Raw genomic sequence first — 22,833 nt, 5'->3', positions numbered from 1 at the left:
AACCCTCTACCTGACCATTCCTGTGCTCCTCCATCACAGATGACTTTATACCTCAGGTGGGCAGTGGGCACCAAGTGGCACATTTGGGTACCGAGAAGAGAAACAGAAGAGGTGAGGGTCAGTCACATGACTGATGTTTAAGTTAGTCCGAGTTCAGTTCTCTGCGTCCTAATCCAGTGAATGTGCTAATTACTGCATGTCAGCTCTGTGCAGTCTTAATAATAACAGTAATAATGAGAATAATAATAGGCGGCACGCTGGCGCAGTGGGTAGTGCTGCTGCCTCACAGTTAGGCGACCCGTCTGGCTTCGTATCCTCTGTCAGTCCAAAGACATGCAGGTCAGGTGCATTGGTGACCCTAAAATGTCCCCAGTGTGTGCTTGGTGTGTGGGTGTGTGTGCCCTGCGGTGGGCTGGCACCTTGCCCGGGGTTTGTTCCTGCCTTGCCCCCTGTGCTGGGTGGGATTGGCTCCAACACACCCCCGTGACCCTGTAGTTAGGATATAGCGGGTTGGATACTGGATGGATAACAATAATAGCAATAGTGATAATAACAATAGTGATAATAATGGTGTGAAATCATCAGACTCCATTCATCTGAACTGAAGGTTCAAGCAGCCTTGACTCAGACTTGTGCTGAATGCGCACAGGGCAGCAGCAGGCATTGGTTTTCTTTTTCATTTTGTATCCAATGTTTTGAGCTTTTCCAATGTGTGCGCCATTGTGGTCATGTTGTTTGGTGCAGTAGGCGATTCACTGGAGACCCCCGAGTCGTCACCAGACACCCACAGTCTGTGCTGGAGAAAGAGAACAACAGAAGGGTCCACCAGTCCCTTTAGGGGTGAATTAGACTGGCAGACATAAAGCAATAGAGCTGAATTCAAAAGGGCAAGTGAGCGTGGCACAGATGAGAGGCCAGTGTGTGTGCGTGTGTTAACGGGGGACCCGATGATCTGGTGGGTGCCCGCTGGTGATACTGTGTGTGCCTGCGTGTGTGAAAGAAGAACCTGAAGGCAGTTTTTACACAGTCGGTGAAACGACTTCGTCACTAAGAGATTTGTTCGTAACACGAGTGGGAATAACTTGAGCGCCAAGACTTCACCAGTGAGCTTACCGCCGTGGGCCAGCATCATCCATGGATTGTTGGCTAAATTGTTCAACTGAGTTGTCGTGTTTAGTTCCCTCAATGATAGGACATGCGTAGTGAAATGTAAAACGTCTTAGTACTGAAGAGCCAAATCCCCTGCTTTCAGCAATTCATAGTGCAGTACCAGTCGATGCCCGCACAGCACTGGCTGTAACTGTCAAGAGGAGTGACGGCGGTCTCACTGGCCACAAGGCAGCAAATGGCGTCACAGCGTCACGGCGTCCCTGAATATCCACACAGACAAGCAGACAAAGCCTGAATGTGGGATTTGACCCACGAGACACCCACATAACTGCTGCCATGTGTGTTTGGAGTTCTGCCCGTTTAGTTAGTCGATGTGCCATCTTCCTGATTCACATTGGCGCTGCACTGACGTCACTTTGATATTCGGGTAATCTGCCGCTATGTTTGTCGATTACTTGGGGGGTTAGGAGCGGGCGCTGATGTCGCCACTTGACCAACCCCCACATTAGGACCCGAGGGCAGACCGTGTGACGGGTGACCCCTCAGCACCACCCAAGTTCAGATGTTATGGAAGAGTGGGAGGTTTTTTTATGGTGCCAGAGTGCCAGTTCTGCTGCCAACCCCCAGGTTTTTCCCTGCAGGCTCAAGGGCCCAATGAAGTAGGGTCACTTGTGGCGTTTTATGGCATTTGAATTGGCAACCTTCTGATTACCAGTGCAGAGCCCACCACTCCGCCCGAGTCATTTGAACTGAAACACATAAAGCGAATGCAATGGGAGTTTACACCAAATAAACGTTTTGTGTACAATTGAGACGAAATGAAGGAGGTGTAGAAATTTAAACACAATCTTCATGATACACAGAAACTGAACACTTAGTGGTACCTGGTGGTGCAGTGAACACACACACACACGTACACACACACACACACACACGCACGACAGCTTTCAATAAATGAACTAAACTCACAATCTTCAAAATGAAACGTCGAACCTTCAGTGAGTTTGCTGGCCAGGCCCCCTGCTGAGTGGCACAGTGCTCGACAACGGCGCCATCCTGCCTTTTAGTGGCCTGAAATTCGCTCAGGGCGACGGACTCTCACTGTCACGTGCTGGCAGCCAATCGAGTCGTTTCCTTTGTGTGAACCTCAGCTCTTCCTCTGCTCTGTCGTCTGCTGTTTATTTGAGTCGAAACTTCATTTTAGCGCCGCAGATTCTTTGGCGTATTTGTTTGCAGCCCACTCGTTGCCTGTCACGTGCTGTTAGATTGTGACGTTTGAACCCGTGTGACGTGATCCCGACACCACATCGCTTTTACTGGCCACACTGGGCCTGCTGCAGCAGGACTCGCACCTCATTCTCCAGATTATGCCCATGCCAGTTGAAGTCCAGGTCTGGATCTTCGGGTTTTTTTCACCCAACTCCTACCTTTTGACTCGGAGTGAGCGGTACGGTAATAATAATAATAATAATAATTATAATAATTCTTTCATTTCTATAGCGCTGTTCTCACTACTCAAAGCGCTCAGCAATTGCAGGTCAAGGGCCCAACAGTGCAGAGTCCTTATTGGCATTTACAGGATTTGAACTGGCAACCTTCTGATTACCAGTGCCAATCCCCAGCCTCAGAGCCTGTCACTCGTGGCTGATGTGCTGCCATGCGATTCCCTGCTGCGTCCTCGTTGAGTTTTTCATTCCATCTGCACGAGAGATGAAAAAAAAAGAGCTTTCTGCACAGACAGGGACTTGCGTTTCTGTGAAACCATTTTTTATAAACACACACACACACACACACACGCTCACGTTACACGGGTTTGCGATGCGGCCCCCTTAAAATATGGGAGTCGCTCCCGACGACGCGCCGTTCATTTTTCTTTTTTCAAATAAAGTTACGATGCCCTCAGTACGTAAAGCTTCTCTTATCAATAAAGGACCGATGGCACTGCACACGTCACAAAGGGCTCATTGGCCTTCCACTTTGTTTTTTCTCTCCAGACGTCTAGTGTTTGTTTGTTTTGTTTGTTTGTTTGTTTGTTTTGTTTGTTTGTTTTGTTTTGTTTGTTTGTTTTGTTTGTTTTGTTCCGTCCTCCCTGCCCGTCAGACCTTTACTTTCATTCTATTTCCTAATTTTATTTTTATATTTGCTCCTTTTTCATCCTGTCAAGCACTTTCAGCTCCATCTCTCTATTATATGAAAGAAGTCCTGCGATGAGACGAGACTCTGGCCATGAGATTTGGTTTAAGTCCCGCCCTCCTCGCCACCGTATTTAGCCACGCCCTCTCACGGTCCTCTCGCCTCTCATTGGTGTGAATGCTTTTGACAGACGCACTTCCTGCGCTCTCAGCTCTTATACATTTGTACGTTTTCCTCACTTGGTAAGTTTCCAATAAAAGAAGACGCATTCTGTTCAAATCTTATTGAAGAATTTAAACCTGAAGGGTTCTCAACAGAAGAAGTGAGCACACGACAATCCTAACACCGAGAAATGACGAAGTCAAACGAATGAACGTGAAAATCGGTGACAAGGCAAATTAGTTCAATGCGTATCAGTAGACGACTGTATGCTGAACCAGTTGGTGGTGATGATGAGGAAGATGAAAACATCAACTTACAATATCACGAAGAATATCTACAACCGTTAACACCGTCGGCTCTTCCACCGCACGAATTACTGCAGACAGAAGGACGTATGTAAGAAAGGTAATGGAGTCCATCATCAGGAGATCTCGATACGCCATATATCGATTAGAATAAAGACGGTTAACAAATCACAGGGACAAACATTCAAAAAAGTCTGTTTATTTATTAGAGAGGAAGAAACGAAATTCACTCACGAGCTGTTAAACGTCGCGCTGTCACGATGAAAGTCCAAACACGGAATGACGATTCAATGCGCTATTGATGAGAAGTTAATTCAAAAACCTGTTTTAATGTTAGTGTAAGTTTATGAAGTCTGCGTGTGTTGATTTCAAAGCCAAACAGAACGAAATCGAATAGCGCGACATGAGACAGAATTTTCTTCCGTTTTACTATTCGTTCCTCTGGTCATCACTCGCTGTAATGTAAGACAGTTACTTCTGTTATGCGTACGTCACAACTCTGTTTAAATTGAACATCCGCAGCCCCGCACGCGGGCGGCAGAGCCACAAAGAGGCTAGCGGGTAGCCGTGCCCGCACAGCGGTTGGCGCGCAAAGCCCCCTAGTGTTTTGTATGATGATGTGCTATCGAAGTGAATGGGGTTGTTGGTTGTCGGTGTCGTCCAGTGTGTAGATATTCGGTCCTTGCGTATTTTAATCAGATTGTAAGTGAAGCCCAGGGCTGTTTTCTTGCTTTCATCTTTTTAGCCGTCACAGGACTGGCAGGCAATTAACAACAACAACAACAGCCCTGCCATGTACCCTGAAAAGCAGGTTGGAGTGGGCGCAGCTCACCCTCCGTGCTGTAGTGGCCGCTGTGGATGAGGAGACCCTTTGTGAACACCGATGATGGTAGATAGAAAAGCTCTTTCTCAGCAAGTCACCTAAAGGGCCGATGAGGAATTCTTCATTTAGCTGACGACGCCCGTAATCTGTTTGGCTGGCGCATTGCGCGCGTTACGCTGTAATGCATACGGGTGCGGGCAAATCCCCAATGCTGCCCACATATGAGTCGCCCCATGTCAGTGAATAGCACAGTTTGAGATGGCAGAAGGTTTCCTCGGACCATGCCAGGGCGCTGCCCGAGGGTCTTAGTGCCCACTGGGTGTGTGTTTTGCCCCTTTTCCAGTCTGCCAGTCCGTTTGCCCTGACCCTGTAGTCTTGACTTCCAAAGCTCTCTCCAGTGATCATTAAGCCAGGAAGGAGGCTGCTTTTTTTACTCTGTTTGTCCTGAACGTGTCGTCTGGAGGTTTCTTGGTTGCCCGTTAATGAAACCCTTTGAGAATTCAGACTTTGTTAACGGAGATCATCAGCGTGCTTCAACAATTCAAACCCACTTGGACGCTTGTTTTGTTTGTTATTCGTTGTCTGCTCGTAGGGTGATAAGCGAACCAGGAGATGGCAAATTGACAACGTGTGTGAAAAGACGGTGAAAACCAAGGCCACTGTCACCAGCAGCCACACCAGCTGCGCCTCAGAAGACCTGAACAACGCCACCATTTACGGCTGTCGCACGCTTTCATACAAGTGACGGTATAAAAATAAAAAGAGACAATACAAATTAACAAAGAATAAAGTGAGGTCCGATGGCCAGAAAAAGCTCCAGAGGGCTGAAGAATAAAGCATACTCTGCAGGGGGTCCGAGGCCACGAGACCGCCTGGCCAGCCTCCACTAGACATTCTGCGTAACATGAATGATCTCAATCAGTTTACAGGCTTCACGTGGAAGAATTAGACGATGATGGCAGACCAGCCAGGAAAAGCTTGAGCTGGTGAGGCCAGCAGGGGGCGCTTACCCGGCGGTCTGTATGTGGATCTCAACGGGCGCACTGTGCTGTTAAAATGGCGCCCTCCTTTGGATGAGACGTAGAACTGCAGCCCTGACTCTCTCGGGTCATTGAAGATCTCTGGGCCTCCTTTGTGAAGAGCAGCGTGTGTCCTGATGACCTGGCCAGATTACTCTCCGTGGCCTTTAGCCATGTGGAGCCCCTGATCACCCCCTGTCTCTCATTGGCCAACTGACTCTCGCCCCTTCACCACCTACCATCCAATGTGTGGCGAGTGTACTGGCGTCACGTCATCCAGCTGGGTGCTGCACATTGGTGGAGTTCCTTTATAGATGTCATGAATTCTTATTTCCAAGAGCCATGATATTCTGGTGACATCACTACATACCTTTTGTTTTATTACATTGAAGTCCTCACAATAAACGATCCATACGCTGTTTCTTTACCTCTGGGGGCTCGGTGCTGCTGCTGCTGATTCGCAGATTTAATTACCGTATCTACTCACAGATAAGTCGGGACCTGATTTTAATATACTAGCCAACCCGCGGCGTGGCACACACCGTATAATCGTGTATTGATGGCTGAACACTTCCTGAAAGACACAGTTGTCCAGATGGGGTGGGTTTGAGGATACGACTGTCAGTGAATGAAAAGATGGAACTCTGGAGAGCAACATACGATTGTCCGTCACTGAAAACTGGTTTGGGCACATACAGGCGGATCTGTTTGAAAGTCTGGCCCTTGTGTCTTATTAATTGTCATTGCAAAGGCCAATCTAATGGGAAAGTGTCTGCGTGTAAAAGTAAAAGGCACATTTCAATCTGACGGGGTCAAGGAAATCCGGGGAATAAGGACAGTTTGTGAGGCAGCAGATGTGATTGATTGTCTTACACTCCAGTACATTCCGTGACCAAGAACAGACAGCACGTCGCCAAAGTTATCCCAATGTTGGCAAACAAAGGTTACAGCCATTTGCAAAGTTCAAGAGCAACAGTTTCCAGAAAGAAACGACTGATAGAAACAAACAGTTACCTGATGCAGGAATTTGTAAAACATTGAAAGACGAGTTGTTACCACGACATACATGTGAAGGCAAATCACAGCTTCATGTCGACTGGAGCGCAGACCAACGCCAGTGAGGATGGTGAGGTGTTGGGGGCGGGCACATGAGCAAGCAGTGCGAGTGACTCGGGAAGAGGGTGAGAGTTGGTGGGCGTGGCTATGTCGTGCGTATCCCATGGTTTTAGAGTTGGTGGGCGGGGCTCTGTGAGTTGGCGGGCGGGGTCATGCCGTGCGTAACCCATGGTTTTAGAGTTGGTGGGCGGGGCTCTGTGAGTTGGCAGGCGTGGTCATGCCGTGCGTAACCAATGGTTTTAGAGTTGGTCGGCGGGGTTCTGTGAGTTGGCGGGTGTGGCTATGTCATGCGTATCCCATGGTTTTAGAGTTGGCAGGCGTGGCTATGTCGTGCGTAACCCATGGTTTTAGAGTTGGTGGGTGGGGCTCTGTGAGTTGGCGGGTGTGGCTATGTCATGCGTATCCCATGGTTTTAGAGTTGGTAGGCGGGGCTCTGTGAGTTGGTGGGCGTGGCTATGTTGTGCGTATCCCATGGTCTCTGTCGTGCGTGCCATGGTCGGCTGTTTAGTGAATTATATATATAGATAATTTCTGGTATTTTATAATGTCAGTCGTATAAGTCGAATGCTGAAACTCACACCATTGGTCCAAGAGATTACGATATGCTAACGCCCGCCCGCCTGAGAGAGGCACCACGGGGCTCACGGCCTTTTGTTTTCTATGTATTGTGCCTACGTGACCACACAGTATTTAATACCTGAACTATTCTGAAGTGACGTCTTCACCGATTTGTGTTTTTTGTATCCCACACCCTCATACACGTTTATTGTGAGATCATCCCTTATCTACAATGGAGCGTTCGATCAGAAGAAAATATGAAGCTGGTTTTAAATTAAAAGTCATTGAAGTGGCGAGAGAAACTGGTAACTGCCCTGTCAATGTGACTGAGGAAGTGGCGAGCGAGATTAGAGGTGGCAAGAAGGTGTAAAAAATAAAATGAAGTGTCGTGTTCTTGAACGGGCGTACAAGGCGGGGTCTGATTTTATGATTGATTCTTCGTGTTTGAAGATGCGACTTCTACGCCAGTATATACGGTAGACACTCGGTGAAGGTTGAAGTGTTTTCTGAGATCTTACTGGGTGCTCTCTGGGTGTTTTGGTTATTTATGATTCTACAGTGGTCCGCTGTGAGTGTGTGTGTCGTATTACCAGGACAGGTTCAGGTTTGCCATGGCCTTGTCACTTGAGCAAATCTGAAGCATTCTGAGATTAAAGTGTGTGTTCATTTCAAAGTATTCAAGTGTGGTGTAGTGGTGGGGCGGCGTTGTTGTACGTGTCCTCTATGAAATCTGTAAGGAGGCTTCTAGCATGTGAACAGTGAATCACAATAAGTGCTGACACTTCAGTAAAGTGTGCCTCTCGGTACCAATGAGGCCTCGGGTTAATTAAGCGCTCAGAGAGAGTGTGACGGTCCCTGGTGACAAGTCCACGGCACCTCTTATGTCCTTCTGTGTCACGCATCAAACCTCCCAGTTGTGGCTTTATTTCTTCCTTGGATGCTGTGCTTTACATTTCTTTATTTTAAATTCCATCTGCCACGTACCCTGCCTGTCTGAATTCTGTCCTGAGTGTGGACTGTCTGCCATCCCACCGTGTCCTCTGCAAGCTAAACCAGCTTGTCCTTTCATATCTGTGTTCTATAAATGTCTGCACGTGGAGTCACTCTGTCCGTCTGTCCGTCTGTTTGTCTGTCCGTCCCGCCCAGAAGTGAGAGGTGGAGTCAGGGTGAGAGCTCCGCCTCTGAGGAAACAGAAACTCGCGTCGCGAGGGTCAGGACGTCAGCAACACGAAACCTCTGAAGAAAGACAAAGTCGCTTAGTCGCTGACACACAAGTAAAGTGAGCACGTTGGCCAAACGAGTCCTCCTAGGAGAGAGACGTTCCTTTCAATGGCCTGACTTCTCTACATGCCAGTAGTTGGTAGGACCAGTTATGAGTAAAAGAGCAGGACCTCCAGCTCCAGTCACCAAGGACCCCAGATATTCTGAGCTACTTCTGAATGTGCTCCATTTGGCCCAGCGTCCTTTGTATGCCCATTCACACACTGCCTGCCTGCCTGCCTGCCACCTTTAGTTTGATCACGAGCCCCTTATATAGTGCCTTTTGAAAAGCGTTCTGAAAATCCTCCAAATCATTCGGATCTGACTGGCTGCTCGTGGGCTTTTGTTATTCTCTGATAGATTTTCAGTGAAATTCAGCCTCCTCCATCTAAACCTGCGGACTGTTGTGCCCATGTTTCCTTAAACATCTCCTCCTCCGTTAATGAAGTCATGAGACATGACATGAGACACGTGGAGTTTACTGGTGAGTAGGACAGCACTGGCGAGCTTCTATCCACCGTAATCTTTCCTCTCGTGCTCTTTCATAAGTGTGAATACGGTCCGTCTACCTGCTCGCTGGCGCCCTTCAGCGCTGTCATCCGGCCCCGGTGGTTTCTGTTTCAATGTAAGCAGCACTTCTCCGTCTGTGATTTTCAAATCGCTGATTTCCTTCCTTAATGATCCGTCTAACAGATCTTAACGCCTGAGCTTCTCAGATAAATCTAAATCAGCGTGTTCACTGTTTCACTGAGGGTACTACAGCAGAAGTGGTAGGGAGACCACTAGAGGGGGCTTGGCGTGACATCTGGACAGAGCGAGGAGGGAAAGGAATGAGGAAGTACAGGAGAGTATACAGAGGAAGAGGATGGTGATGAAGAAGTGGGACAGTCCGAGAGGTGCAGAAAGTAGACAAGAGTACAGGAGATAAGGCGCAAGGTGAAGAGAGAGGTGATGAAGGATAAAGAAAAGGCGTATGATGAGTTGGATGAGAGTTGGACTCTAAAGAGGGAGAAAAGGACCGGTGGGCTACAGAGGGGGGCCGAGCTGGGAAAGATGAACAGCACGTTAGGGTGATAAAGGATAACAAGTGAGGAAGAGTGTGATGAGCAGATGAGGCTGATGAATGAAGAGAACGAGAGAGAGAGAGAAGGTTGGATGATGTGGAGATAGTGAATCAGGAAGTGCAGTGGATCAGCAAGGAGGAAGTAAGGACAGCGATGAAGAGGATGAGGATGGAAAGGCCGCTGGTCCAGATGACATACATGTGAAAGCATGGAGGTGTTTAGGAGAGATGGCAGTGGAGTTTTTAATGGAATCTTGGAAAGTGAGAGGATGATGAGGAGTGGAGAAGAAGTGGACTGGTGGGCTGATATTTAACAATAAGGGGGATGTGCAGGACTGCAGTAACTACAGGGGGATAAAATTAATGAGCCACAGCATGAAGTTATGGGAAAGAGTAGTGGACGGTCAGATAAGAAGTGAGGTGATGATCAGTGAGCAGCAGGATGGTTTCATGCCAAGAAAGAGCACCACAGATGAGATGTTTGCTCTGAGGATGTTGATGGAGAAGTTTAGAGAGAAGACCAGAAGGAGTTTCATTGTGTCTTTGTGGACCTGAGAAAGCAAATGACGGTGACTGAGAGGAGCTGTGGTATTGAATGAGGACGTCGGGAGTGGCAGAGAAGAACATGAGAGTGGCACAGGATATGAACAAGGGCAGTGTGACCGTGGTGAGGTCTGTGGTAGGAGTGACAGAGGTAGGATTACATCAGGGATCGGCTCTGAGCCCTTTCTTATCTCCAATGGTGATGGACAGGCTGACAGACGAGATTAGACAGGAGTCCCCGTGGACTGTGATGTCTGCTGATGACATTGTGATCTACAGGATGAGGAGACTCTGGAGAGGTGGAGATATGAGAGGAGAGGAATGAAGGCCAGTAGGACCACCAAGACAGAACACATGTGTGTGAATGAGAGGGAGGTCAGTGGAGTGATGAGGATGAGGGGAGTCGAGTTGGAGAAGGTGGAGAAGTTTAAATACTTGGGATGAACAGTACAGAGTAATGAGGAGTGTGGAAGAGAAGTGAAGAAGAGAGTGCAGCCAGGGTGGAGAAGAGTGTCAGGAGTGATTAGTGACAGACGAGTATCAGCAAGAGTGACAGGGAAGGTCTACAGGATGGCAGTGAGACCAGCTGTGTTATATGGGCTGGAGACGGTGGCACAGGAGACAGAGATGGAGGTGGCAGAGTTAAAGATGTTAAGATTGGCATTGAATGTGACGAGGATGGGCAGGATTAGAAATGAGGACATTAGAGGGTCAGCTCAGGTGGGACGACAAAGTCAGAGAGGCGAGATGGCGTTGGTTTGGAGAGATGCTGGGTATAATGGGTGAAGGGTACTAAGGGTAGAGCTGCCAGGGAAGAGGAGAAGAGGAAGACCTAAGAGAAGGTTTGTGGATGTGGTGAGAGGGGACATGCAGGTGACGGGGGTGACAGAACAAGATGACGAGGACAGGAAGATATGGAAGAAGATGATCTGCTGTGGTGACCCCTAACAGGAGCAGCCAAAAGAAGAAGAAGAAGAAGAAGATTAAGTGTACAGAGTGTGGTGGTTCACCCTTACTGTCGGTAATCCACTTCACTTTCTCTTTCACTGACGGTGCTTTTATTACTGAAATATTGCAAACATTGGTTTGGGTCAGAATAAAAGATGCTTCCCCCCCTGACCTTACTTGAGAACAGTAAATCAGCGACATTGAAGACGGGTGTTGTGGCTGTCTGCTCTGATTATTCACAGTCCCACAGTTAACAGCGTCCTTATGAATGTTCACTGCACTACAGTCGTGGACTTCCAGTTTGGTAGAAAGGGACACAAAACTTCTGCTGTCCCTCTGACGAGATGACGACATTCGGGTGAGCCCAGGTGACGTGGTCCTCCTCTGTTTGTTTCTTGTCCTTTTGTCTTTTGCTTTCTAAAGCTTTCATTCCTCCTGCTTAAATACTTAAGTCTTGTGTCTGTCACCATAAAATATTAAGGCGGGTTGTGCAATCGCGATGTCATTTCACTAAAATGTTTTGTCATTTATCAGTTATGCTCACGTATCTTGATGAATACATACATTTTATTTTTTATTACATATTTAATTTGCCAGGTATTTTTTATTTACTTTAGTTTGTTCTTGTGATTACTTGCAGCTTACTGATGCTAAAACTAAATTTCATAGTAATAAATCACAGATTTTTTTTTTTTGTAATTATCAGTGACAACTCATAATTCCCACCATATGACTGAATTTATTTTAATGGAATTAAAAATCCTGGCTTTGAGGGCCTTTTCAGTGTTTTTGGGAGCTTTTTTTCCAGCTGCCTTCGGCAAAACAAACTCCCTAATTCAGTTTCAACTCCCAGCATGCCCTGCTGTCGCCATTCTTCTTCATTGGCTGATTCACTGGCAGAGTCTTTCCAAAATAGTGAGGTGTAATTTTAAAACAAAGGTTAGGATCCAGTAAGCAATAAGACTCCAGTTAGTTTCATTCAGAGTGTTATCCCCCAATCCCTATGCTCCATATTGGAAAACGTCAAGTAGAGGTGTGTGTGAAGGCAGGTCTCTAATTCAGTCCACACGCATGTCCAGTCAGAGCTGTAAAAAGCTAAAAAATGAAAGTGAAAGGCAGCACAGGCAGGTACGGTATGCTGACATCCAGTTTTTAATAAGTTTACACTACCTCACAGACCTGGAGAAGGCGCAGAAATGCACCACTAACAGACGATTGATCCCTCAGCAGAGATGTGCTGCCTTTGCTAATGGAGTGTCACCTTCCTCTTCCAGCAGCTGTAGCCTCTGAATCAGCACACCGGGGCTGCATCCTTGGGATGCTGGGAATTACAAATGGTGGTTTTTACTGCTCAACTAAATGGCCAGCTGACAAAGCTTAGTGCACGGCTGTGTGTGCTGCAGAGTAACCAACACAGGACAAGGCGCACCTGTACGCACACTCACACTTGATCATACTTTGACAATGCAAGATCACTTGTTCGCCTGAAATGTGCCTGTCTTTGGTTTGGAAGAAAAACCCGATCACCAGGTGACAATCTCGTGCATGTCACATGCTTACGGAGTGAGCACAGCAAGTAAAGTGTTCAGAAATGGAACCCTCATAAGCTCCCCACTGAGTGACACTTCGTTTGGTCCTTGGTTAAGACGCAGATCGTCACGGTCCAAAGGCAAAGACCTTAACACAAACAAGTGACATTACAGAAAGTGTTCAGACTTAACCAAGACAGAGAAAGTCTTTTCTGATTTCTTTTAAGAATCTGGAAACCTCTGAAAAATGAAAAAGAAAACTTAACAAGCAAATAAACCGTAGTTTAGAGAGAATTTATAGCAGCTCTACAAATGTGATTGAAAATCGTAGTTGCACTGAAGTACAGAAGGTTACGTGAAGTTAATTAACTCTTTCTACTTGGCTAACTTTAAAACTAAATTAATAAACCGCACTTGCGTTTGCATGCACGGAATATGGTGTGGTAATGCGCGATAACCCACGGACTTCAGACCAGACACTATTAATGTACAGAATTCGTGTTATTATTATGGTAAGGTCGTAACGTGTAAGTAAGTAAGAAACCACAAAAAGTGTCTAAACAGATAAAAGTAACACCTAAAATCACATTGTTGATTGTGTTGAAGTCTTAAACCTTGCATGTTAGTTACAGTTCACACGCCATCATCCATCTGTGTTAGTGCACAGTGTGTGAGGGTCTGCAGACCCTAACCCTACCCTACAGCGAGCTGCATAAACACACTTACTGTGTGTGAGCTAATGGACTCTAAAATATTTGATATTCTTTCTTTTAATTAAAAAAAATCTGTTAGTTTCTTCTATCGCATTCTCTACTTATTTATATATTTATGTAGAGTGAAAGAACCAGCCTCGACACACACACAAGGGATGGGGCAGCCACCCGTATGTTGTCCCTGGCTGCGAAAGGCTATGAAAATTGCCAGCGATGTGCAGAAGTTGGAGTTCCAGATTGAACTGAACTGTTGAGCCAAAGATGGCGGCTTTACAGGACTTTGCAGGAAGTGAAGTCATTAATTGCGGAACTGGACGCGACGTTGCTGTGTTATCACCTGTTTACCCCTTACACTTGTCAAGTTTGTTTTTGGATTGGTCTATTCCTGCACCCTAAGTAATAACACACACACATACATAGCTATACACACACACACAGACTCAGACCCTCACCACAACAGTGCCCCCCCCCACCCCATGAATGACACACACACGGCTGGTTAACCTCCAGCATTTTAAACCACACGAGTGCTTTAGGAGTAGCACGGCCTGTCAGTCTCTCAGCACTTCAGGAGACTTACTTATTATCGGCACAAACAGCAACAAGATGTTTAATGAAATCTCAGACCTAAATATTACTTTGGGTCTCCAAGAATCCATTTAAACATACAAAGGCTCAGCATCCTTGACTATCGGCCATTCATCAGCCAAGTGTTCCTTACTTGACGTCCTGTTCCCTACTATTGGGTGGCGCTCTCACCCTCAGCCTTAATAAACCTCGCAGCACAAAGCGTATGGCACACCTCTGGCCACACCAGGAGTTCAAAGAAGTTGACCTTATTACTTCAATCACTCGAGACATGAAGACAAAGCAGGCAAAGATGAAAACAAGTTAATATTAAAGAAAGAAGAGTAATAAGATCAATAGTAAAGTCTGGATAAAATAGTCTTAAAAAAGCTTACTGAAAGGAATCAGTGATGTCAAGGATGAATGTCTCCGGGCGGCATTTGATTTAGCAATCGATGTTCATGAAAAAGCCATTAACTGACAGTTGGATCACACGTGGGTTTGTTTTCTTATCTGACGTCGCTGTTCCTTCGTCGCTGTTTCTCTTCTGACGTTACTTTCAGATGAGGCATATTTATTATAAAATTTCATGCCGTGCTTTCACAACACTTGATTTTTACAGGCACCTGATTGGCTGGCAGTCAGCATGGTGGATGAATTGGCGTTCCAAATAATAAAGTGTTTTGATGTTGCCTGAGGTATCGGCAGGTCTTCCTTTCCCAGGCTGTAAAACCAATTTAGCACTCTGTTGTGAACCACTGTTATAAAAGTGAGGTGTAAGGGAAGAGGAGAAGCCTTTCATATTATAATGCCTATACATGTGTCCTGCATCTGAATTCATCTTGTTGGGATAAATAAAAAATATAATCTAATAAAAAATATAGAGAATAATTTGTAGATTTTATACACCATAACAGTCGCTCTTGAGGGCCGGAAGCGACTGAGGTCTTTCTTGGGCCCGGAACCGGAATTGCTGTCGTCAGGGTTGAATCGGGCAGAATTTCCGGTATTTGGTCTGCAGAAATAACAGGGGGAGGTTTAATGCACCCTGCCACCCCCTGGCCTGGCGTGAATTTGGTCACGTGTGTGACAGTAGTACAAGATGGGGGTCATTGCTGAGCTATACGCCAGTTGGAATCAATGCTGAATGAATGAGTGTATTATTACAAGTAAGGGAGGGGTGGACAGATGGCGCTAAAAGTACACCAAAGGAAGGAGGACCCTGCTGTACCTGTGTGGCGGCCCGCTGTGGTTCTCCACTCCCAAACCCGCCGCTCGTTTAGACTGCCGATGCTTTCCTGTTTGACCCTCTGGCCTCTTGTCTTCACGCCGTGTCCTGGCCTTTACTCGCCTAAGTTGGTCAGATGATTACTTGGAGTCGTTGCTGCTGAAGGTTCTCTTAAGCACCTGACATGTAAGGTTTGTCTTCTTTTTAGCACACGACTCTGGCAGGTTGTTTTAGTTTTGGTTGAGTTCCTTCATATTTTACAAGGTCAGGTTTGTTAGGTGTTCTTTCTCACCAGAAGTGTAATTCTTTTAACGTTTCTCATTTTGTACTTCCTGTTTCATAAGAAATACCTTAGCAGATGTGCGCCGAGTGCAGTGATTGGCCCAGTAAACTCACCTGAAGTGAATGCCGAGCACTGCCGTGTCTAATCTCCTGGTCCTTCAGGTCTGTGTGCAGCGTTTGATTACTTCATCTCACCAAGTTCCACAATTTAGGGACAGTTGTACTTCACCCTCAGCGATGTCACAGCTAAACTGCGTGTGTACCCGCCCTGAGGTCCCTCTGACATCCTTCCAGCCTGGGTGTGTTTGCTGCTGTCTTTGGCCCAGACGTCTTTTATCTTCCACCTCTCCCTGCCATTTACTGGTTTGCTTCCATCGAAGTCCCCGAAAGGAACATTTCGTTCTGTTCATTCCAGGTGCCCCGTCCATATCTGTTTTGAGGGCTCCTGTATCGAGCTACTGCCCCCAGCTGTGCCATTCCTTTGGCCCTGGCATGATGGTGTACTCGGTCACTGCCAGCCTGTGCTGCTCTCCCTCTCTCCCTTGTGGCCTTGCTGGACTTGGTGCCAATCATGAATGACCTTTTTCTCCCTGGCATCCTACCCCTACCCCTAACCCAGGGGTTATCTAACACAGTAAATGAGTTCATTGTGCTCTCCTAAACTTTAGTAACAGTACTTGGGTTTGGGAGGTGGATTGATTCCTGGCCATCGTTGTATTGTCTCCTTAAAAACTCACACAATACACACACGTACACCCACCACGAAGACTGCTAGGGGCTCTCAAAAAAGACAAAGGGTGCTTTCTTAGCTAGTCTGACCTCCATTCAGCAGACAGCGTGAAGTGTCTGTAATCTAAGTCTTGCCATCTACAAGTGCCAGACTCGCTCTGAGCGTTCAAACATGTCTGCCCTGAGAGAGAGAAGTTCACTGCATGTTCTATTTATACCAACATGAAAGGCGACACCACTGGTACGAGCTTGACTTAAACCATCCATTCAGCACCTAATATGACACACTCCCATAGTTACACGGAACATCTCACATGAATTCTATTCAAGATTACATCAGCGGGACTCGTTCCCCTAAATGACCACAAAATTGGTGGGTTGTGGATGAACCTTCCTGATATGTCTTGTTGGGGAGTTCAGCTTTGTTCAAGAAGAATGAAGACAATTAACACGCCTGCAATCAATCGCTACACCCCTGGTGAAGCCCAAGCCTCTCCGCTGACCAAACCGGGCAAGTCACACAAGCAGGCGCCCTCTTCCTCCCTCATCCTGGGCCTTGTGGAGTCCTCAGCTGAGGTGGTGCCACCCTTGGCCGGCCGACTGAGCAGCATATGATGAGGTTAATGGACAAGTTACTTTCAGATGCCTGAACTTTGGTGCCAAAACGGAGTTCTTGACCTGGATCATATCTACAGTACAGTATATATACATATTGTGGAAGAGCAGCCCGGCTACAGACAGACAGACAGACAGACAGACATGCAGACTCAGCAGTGCCAAAGCCACACACCTTTATTTTGATGTTTTCTGCTCACAACACAATGCACCCGTCACCCACGAATACGCTGCACCCGTCACCCACAAATACGCTGCACCCGTCACCCACAGATACGCAGGCCTTTACTTTCCTTTGTTTCTCTTCTCTCCACTCCTCTCCTCGGCCCCCCTAATGGAGCGAGGCGGACCCTTTATGTTGCACCCCAATGTGCTCCAGGTGCCCCCTGATGAGCTGGTGTGGCAGAACTGGTGCAGTCCAGGGTTGAGCTTCCAAAGTCCAAATCTGTGGCCCAGGGGGCTGCCGTCCTGTGCTCCGGGGGAGACACTAGAGAGTCAAGGCTGGGGGGCTGTCAAGAGGCAGGGCCCATTAAAGCCCATTGCGGCACTTCTTGTGTGAGTTTGGGCTACTATACAACAAATAAACTGTATTGCGTTGTGTTGTATATTGCCTCTCTCCCAGTCCTTCCCTTCTCCAGGCGTCCCAGTGGGGTAAGGTCCCCGGTCACCTGCCACTACGCATACAGTACACACACACACACACACACTATACAGGGGTGGCCAAATGAGGACTTACAGTTGTTTGTGTGGAAAGAGACGTCCATCCATTATCCAACCTGCTATATCCTAACTACTGCTGGAGCCAATCCCAGCCAACACAGGGCGCAAGGCAGGAAACAAACCTCGGGCAGGGTGCCAGCCCACCACAGGGCACACACTAGGGACAATTTGGAGTCTCCAGTGCACCCAACCTGCATGTCTTTGGACTGTGGGAGGAAACCCACGCAGACACGGGGAGGACCCGGGAGGCGAACCCTTAAGGGTCTCCAAAGTGCGAGGCAGCAGCGCTACCCACTGCGGCACCGTGCCGCTGGAAAGAGACATGCAAGTTATAATTGGCACAATCAAGAACACTTGAATAATTATAATATTATAAAGAAGACAAATAAGAAAAATAAATAAACCAACAATAAGCTCTGTGTTTTAACTGTAAACCTATACCCTATACTGTATACTGTATATATATATATATATATCTGTGAATATCCTGCCTCATATAACATAATAATTGAATTTATTTTTCAAATCAAATGAATTTATTTGGACTGCACAGGTCAGAGCCCACCAGCCAAAGAGCTGCTTTTGATTTGGACAGCAGCTTACCTTGACATGAAGTCACCCTAATGACTCGCACTTTTGGGCAATCAGAATTGTGGGCTTATATTCGTATTTAGCGCCCACTGAAATTCGTTTTTTAGTTTTCATTCTTCGGTTTGCTTTTCCCATTTTCTCATTTTTCAGTTTTATAATAAAGGTCTTTATTGTTAAATATTTCAGTGACTTGTGTGGTTTCTCTTTTTGCCTGTTAACAGGTGACTTCAATAATACTCTCCGTGTCTTCGTAAGGCTCCGTCCTGGCACAGAAGGGTGTTATGTTGCCAGCTGTCTTCCGTGCCGCCTTTGCCACTCTGCACTCTGTACTGCCTTATGGCTCTCCTCTGCCCACCTTTATGGGGACGTCCCTCAGACATGGAGGAAGTGAAGGTGCTGTTGGTGGGCCTTCGCTGTGGTAGCCGAGGTGGTAACTGCAGTCCATCACAAGGCCAGTAAAGGCGATGCCCGCCCTGCACACAAGTCCAGAAACGTGTCTTACTTGGGTTTGCTGTGAGTCACAAGTCTCTTTTACTTTACCGACTTCACATAAGACATCACATTGACATTTCATCTTGAAGTTTTCAAAATCCTGGTAGCTGTAAGCAGCACAGTGAGCTGCCAGTCTAATTCTTAGTCTTCTTCGTCTGCATAACCCTGCACTTGGCATTACAAATCAACGCCCCGCTTTTAGCTGAATATTTTACTCTTACCCTAATCAACACAAAGTAAATGATATCAACTTGTTCCCCTGATGAAGTGGCTCACTGAATGTTCACACAGGGTGGTCCTGATCTAATTCTGCAGATCCTGATCGCCAGGATGACTTTGATTTATGCGGAGACGATTCGAGTTCAGCGTGAAGACGACTCTTCATGTCGTCAGTTCACACTCTTCTCGATGGCCTGGGATTTCTCGGGTGATTTTCTATGTAATAAACTTAATAAGGTGTAGCGTAAAGAAAACGGCATCGCTAGATCAGGACCACCCTATGTTGGTGTTCATTCACCTAACGGGCACAGCCGTGTCGTTCCATCTTTAAATTGTAAAAGTGCCCTTCTGTACGGGAGTTGCTGCTAAACAAATGAGGTAAAGCAGAAGAGCAGCTTTATAGAAACGACCAGGGCAGCAGTGGCAGCGCCAGTCTAGTGCCGAGCTGCAGAAAGGACTCGAGGGCCCCAGAGTCAATGTGCCATTTAATCCTGATTCCTACATGAAAGAGTACTTTTGGTTATTAAAGACAGGAAATCATCACAGCTTTAATGAATCGACGTTTTTAAACAAATCTCTTATTTTAGCTCCAAGATAATCCGTTTTGAAACAGACATTTAAGGAAAGCAAGGTTACAGCTGCAGGTGACGTTAAAATGTTTTGCTCTGAAATTGAGAAATTTATGTCACTCTTCTGAAGGGCGGCACGGTGGCGCAGTGGGTAGCACTGCTGGCTCGCAGTAAGGATACCCACCTGGGTTCTCTTCCCAGGTCCTCCCTGTGTTTGTGTGGATTTCCTCCCACAGTCCAAAGACTTGCAGGTGAGGTGCATCGGTGATCCTAAATTGTCCCCAGTGTGTGTGTGTGTGTGCCCAGTGGTGGGCTGGCGCCCTGCCTGGGGTTTGTTTCCTGCCTTGCGCCCTGTGTTGGCTCGGATTGGCTCCAGCAGACCCCCGTGACCCTGTAGTTAGGATGCAGCGGGTAGGATAATGGATGGATGGATGGGATATTATGAATAATTATAAAAAAGTCAGGCTGCAGTCACGAGTGGCCAAGTCGCTAAGTCACTGGACTCCTCCAACTCGGCCTTCCCTTTGCCGCTGCTCACTTGATGTTATTTCACGCTGAGACTGCGTTGCTTTACTCTTCAGCGTCAGAGTTTTCCCAAACTTTCTTATTCCAGGCAAGATCATGTGGGGAGGACGAGCATCGTCCATGTTTGTTAGATACAATGCAGGGTACCAGTCCACTGCAGGTCACCCGCACGCTGGTACCGTACAGGTTAGCACGGGGCCGTCAAGCGTAGATCTGGAGGAACACCAAGGCTGCAGGTTGGTTTCTTTGGAGCTCACTTTTAGTTGACGTCCTTTTGTAGATTTTGAGCCCCTGATTGGAGTTCATTTTTTGAGGTTAGAGACTCCAGATCAGGCACTGAAGGCCACGGCCAGTGAACCTCCTAGACGGCGGACTCTTCAGCTGGGAAGCGTCGTCACCACTCGTCGTCACCACTCGTCGTCACCACTCGTCCTTTTACTTTGACATAATCCCTCAGTTGTGTTGCTGTAATCTCTCTGTTGACAGAGCTGGGCACCCTAATACTCACAAAATGTGAAATGTCGTTATGTTATTGGTAAGTGAGGGCCAAACTGTTTTTTACTGTGGGATACGAAGTCAGGGTTATGGCAGAATGTTTACGAAGTGAGACATAAATGTTCATTGTTTTGGTCAGAACACGAATGCAAGAAATGTGTCTAAGTGATGAGCACACGACGAACAGGAGCAGTCCATCCATCTGTCCCGTATCCAAACCTTTACATCCTAACTACAGGAGCCAATCCCAGCCAACACAGGGCACAAGGTAAGATACAAACCTTGGGTAGGGCGCTGGCCCACCGCAGGGCACACACACACTTGGGACAATTTAGGACCACCAGTCCACCTCACCTGCATGTCTTTGGACTGTGGGAGGAAACCCAGGCAGACACGGGGAGGACATGCAGACTCCATGCAGCGAGGACCCGGGAAGTGAACCCAGACGGGTATCCTTACTGCGAGGTAGCACCCCTGCGCCACCGTGCCTCCCGCTCCAGAGCAGTTCAAGCGTCTATTCAGACTTTATTATAAAAGGAAATCCTGGGATGGGACTTTCTCGGAGTTCATTTCAGGTCCCGTGAGACGAGACTTTAGGCCAAGAGATTTAGACAAGTCCCGCCCTCCTCTGAAACATTTACAGCCACGCCCACCGTCCAATCACCTCTCGCTCGTGTGAATGCCAGGGCCGGACTCTACGGTCTGCGCCCTCAGCTCCAGGCGGGGTCGAGAGTAGAAGACAAAGTAGGACGTCAGACGTCAGAGGTTCGAAAACGTTGGTGTGATACACAAGCAGGGCAGGTTTGAGATTAGGAAAGTACTAACAATCGAAAGTCTCAAAAAAACGGATAGTAAAGATCACCTGAGCGCAAACAAACGGAAATTATTAACGGAGCAGATGTATGGACGGAGGTGATGGGACAGAAGTGTGGAGATATTGTCTGGCTTTAAACTCGGAGACTTGTAGATCATCTAGTTCATGTCGCCATCGGGCAAGAGTCGTGTTTCTACCCAATGAAGAGGCGTATCCACGAGAATTAAAGGATTTGTTGTTTGGTGAAAGTGAACTCCGCATACGCCAGCGGCAGAGACGAGAAGGGACTGGCATGTAGGGCAGGGCGGGAATTGGGGGGTGAGCAAAGTGAGCAGCGGGCAAAGCCCCCTAATATGTATAGGTGTGTGTGTGGATAGATATATAAATAAATATAAATATAAATATACAATATGTATGTATCTGTAATGTGTGTGTGTATATAAATAGATAGATGTGAAAGGCACTATATAATAGATAGATAGATGTGCTTGCTCGCACCCTTGCACCCTCAGACAGCACGTCAGACACCAGGTAAAAGTCCAATAATGATATTTATTATAATAATAAAGTGCACAAAGCACCCTCCACTCCCAAATACTCAATAACCAATAAACCAAATCCTCCACTCCCAGACGCTTAGCCACCCTGCCTCCCAACTCAGCTCACCGTCTGGGAGCTCCCACAGTCCTTTTATATCCCCCAACCCGGAAGTGTTCCCAATCCAACAGTCCACAAGTCCTTATTCCTTCCGGGTCAGGGTAAACAATGCTTTTCTCACCCCGGAAGCCCGTCGCTCTTCCTATGACGAACTTCCGGGTCATAGGGTATAAAGAACTCTTCGGTCTTCCCTGCAGCTCCCTCTCGTGGCCCCCATGGCATCCAGCAGGGCAGTGCATAAAAACTCCATTGTCCATGATGCCCTGCTGGTCTTCTGGGGACCTCCATGCTGCAAGGAGGGCTCCACCTGGCGGCTTGGGGGTATTGGCCGGGGTACATGGCCAGCCATATCTTACAATGTATAATGTGTGTATGTGTGTGTGTGTGTGGATATATATATATATATATAAATATACAGTATGTATGTATCTGTAATGTGTGTGTATGTGTACAGTATAAATAGATAGATGTGAAAGACACTATATAATAGATAGATAGATGTGTGTGTAAATATATGTATGTATAATGTGTGTGTGTGTGTGTGTGTGTATACACACCTCCTTTGAAATCCTGGAATTCTAGCCGACCTTACGGTTGTATTTCGCTCTTTATTTCGTCTGCGTTCGGCGTGTTTTCAGTCCAGTGTGGTGGATGCCCGTGTCTCCTGGTGAACCGTTTTGTTTCTTGTGCAGCTGAGCTCTCGTATTTGACTGTCAATCGGACTCCAGAGGACGCCTACACGCAGTCAGCTTTTCATGACATGACGAAGGATGTGCCGTCTTATTTTCCCACTTAAAGAAGAGCCATTCCAGGTCTTTCCCGTTTGTCCGCGCAGCAGCTAAGCTCTTTGACCGTGTCGTTGTGACTCCTGCCGAAGCTCAAGACGTCTACGACGGGTGTCAGAAGATGCAAGTCCATTAATGTCACAAAGAATGGAAGAAAACAATGAGAGAAAAAAGTTAGGGCTGAAGAGGAATGAAGCCGTTGTAAATACAGTAGCTGTGAATGAATTAACGTCAGGTTTTAATGTAAAATGGAGGCTTAATTT

General features: G+C 47.0%; 1 protein-coding gene across 1 annotated transcript in view; it reads left to right on the top strand.

Moving 5' to 3' along the window:
- The window catches only part of LOC120515838 (acidic amino acid decarboxylase GADL1-like), a 101,179-nt gene that overhangs the window by 9,495 nt on the left and 68,851 nt on the right, over positions 1 to 22,833 (top strand). The gene's annotated exons all lie outside the window — the stretch shown is intronic.

The sequence above is a fragment of the Polypterus senegalus genome, chromosome 15 (assembly GCF_016835505.1).
Source record: "Polypterus senegalus isolate Bchr_013 chromosome 15, ASM1683550v1, whole genome shotgun sequence".
NCBI lineage: Eukaryota > Metazoa > Chordata > Cladistia > Polypteriformes > Polypteridae > Polypterus > Polypterus senegalus.
The sequence above is the reverse complement of the archived record's forward strand: the minus strand, read 5'-3'. Positions and strand labels throughout refer to the sequence as shown.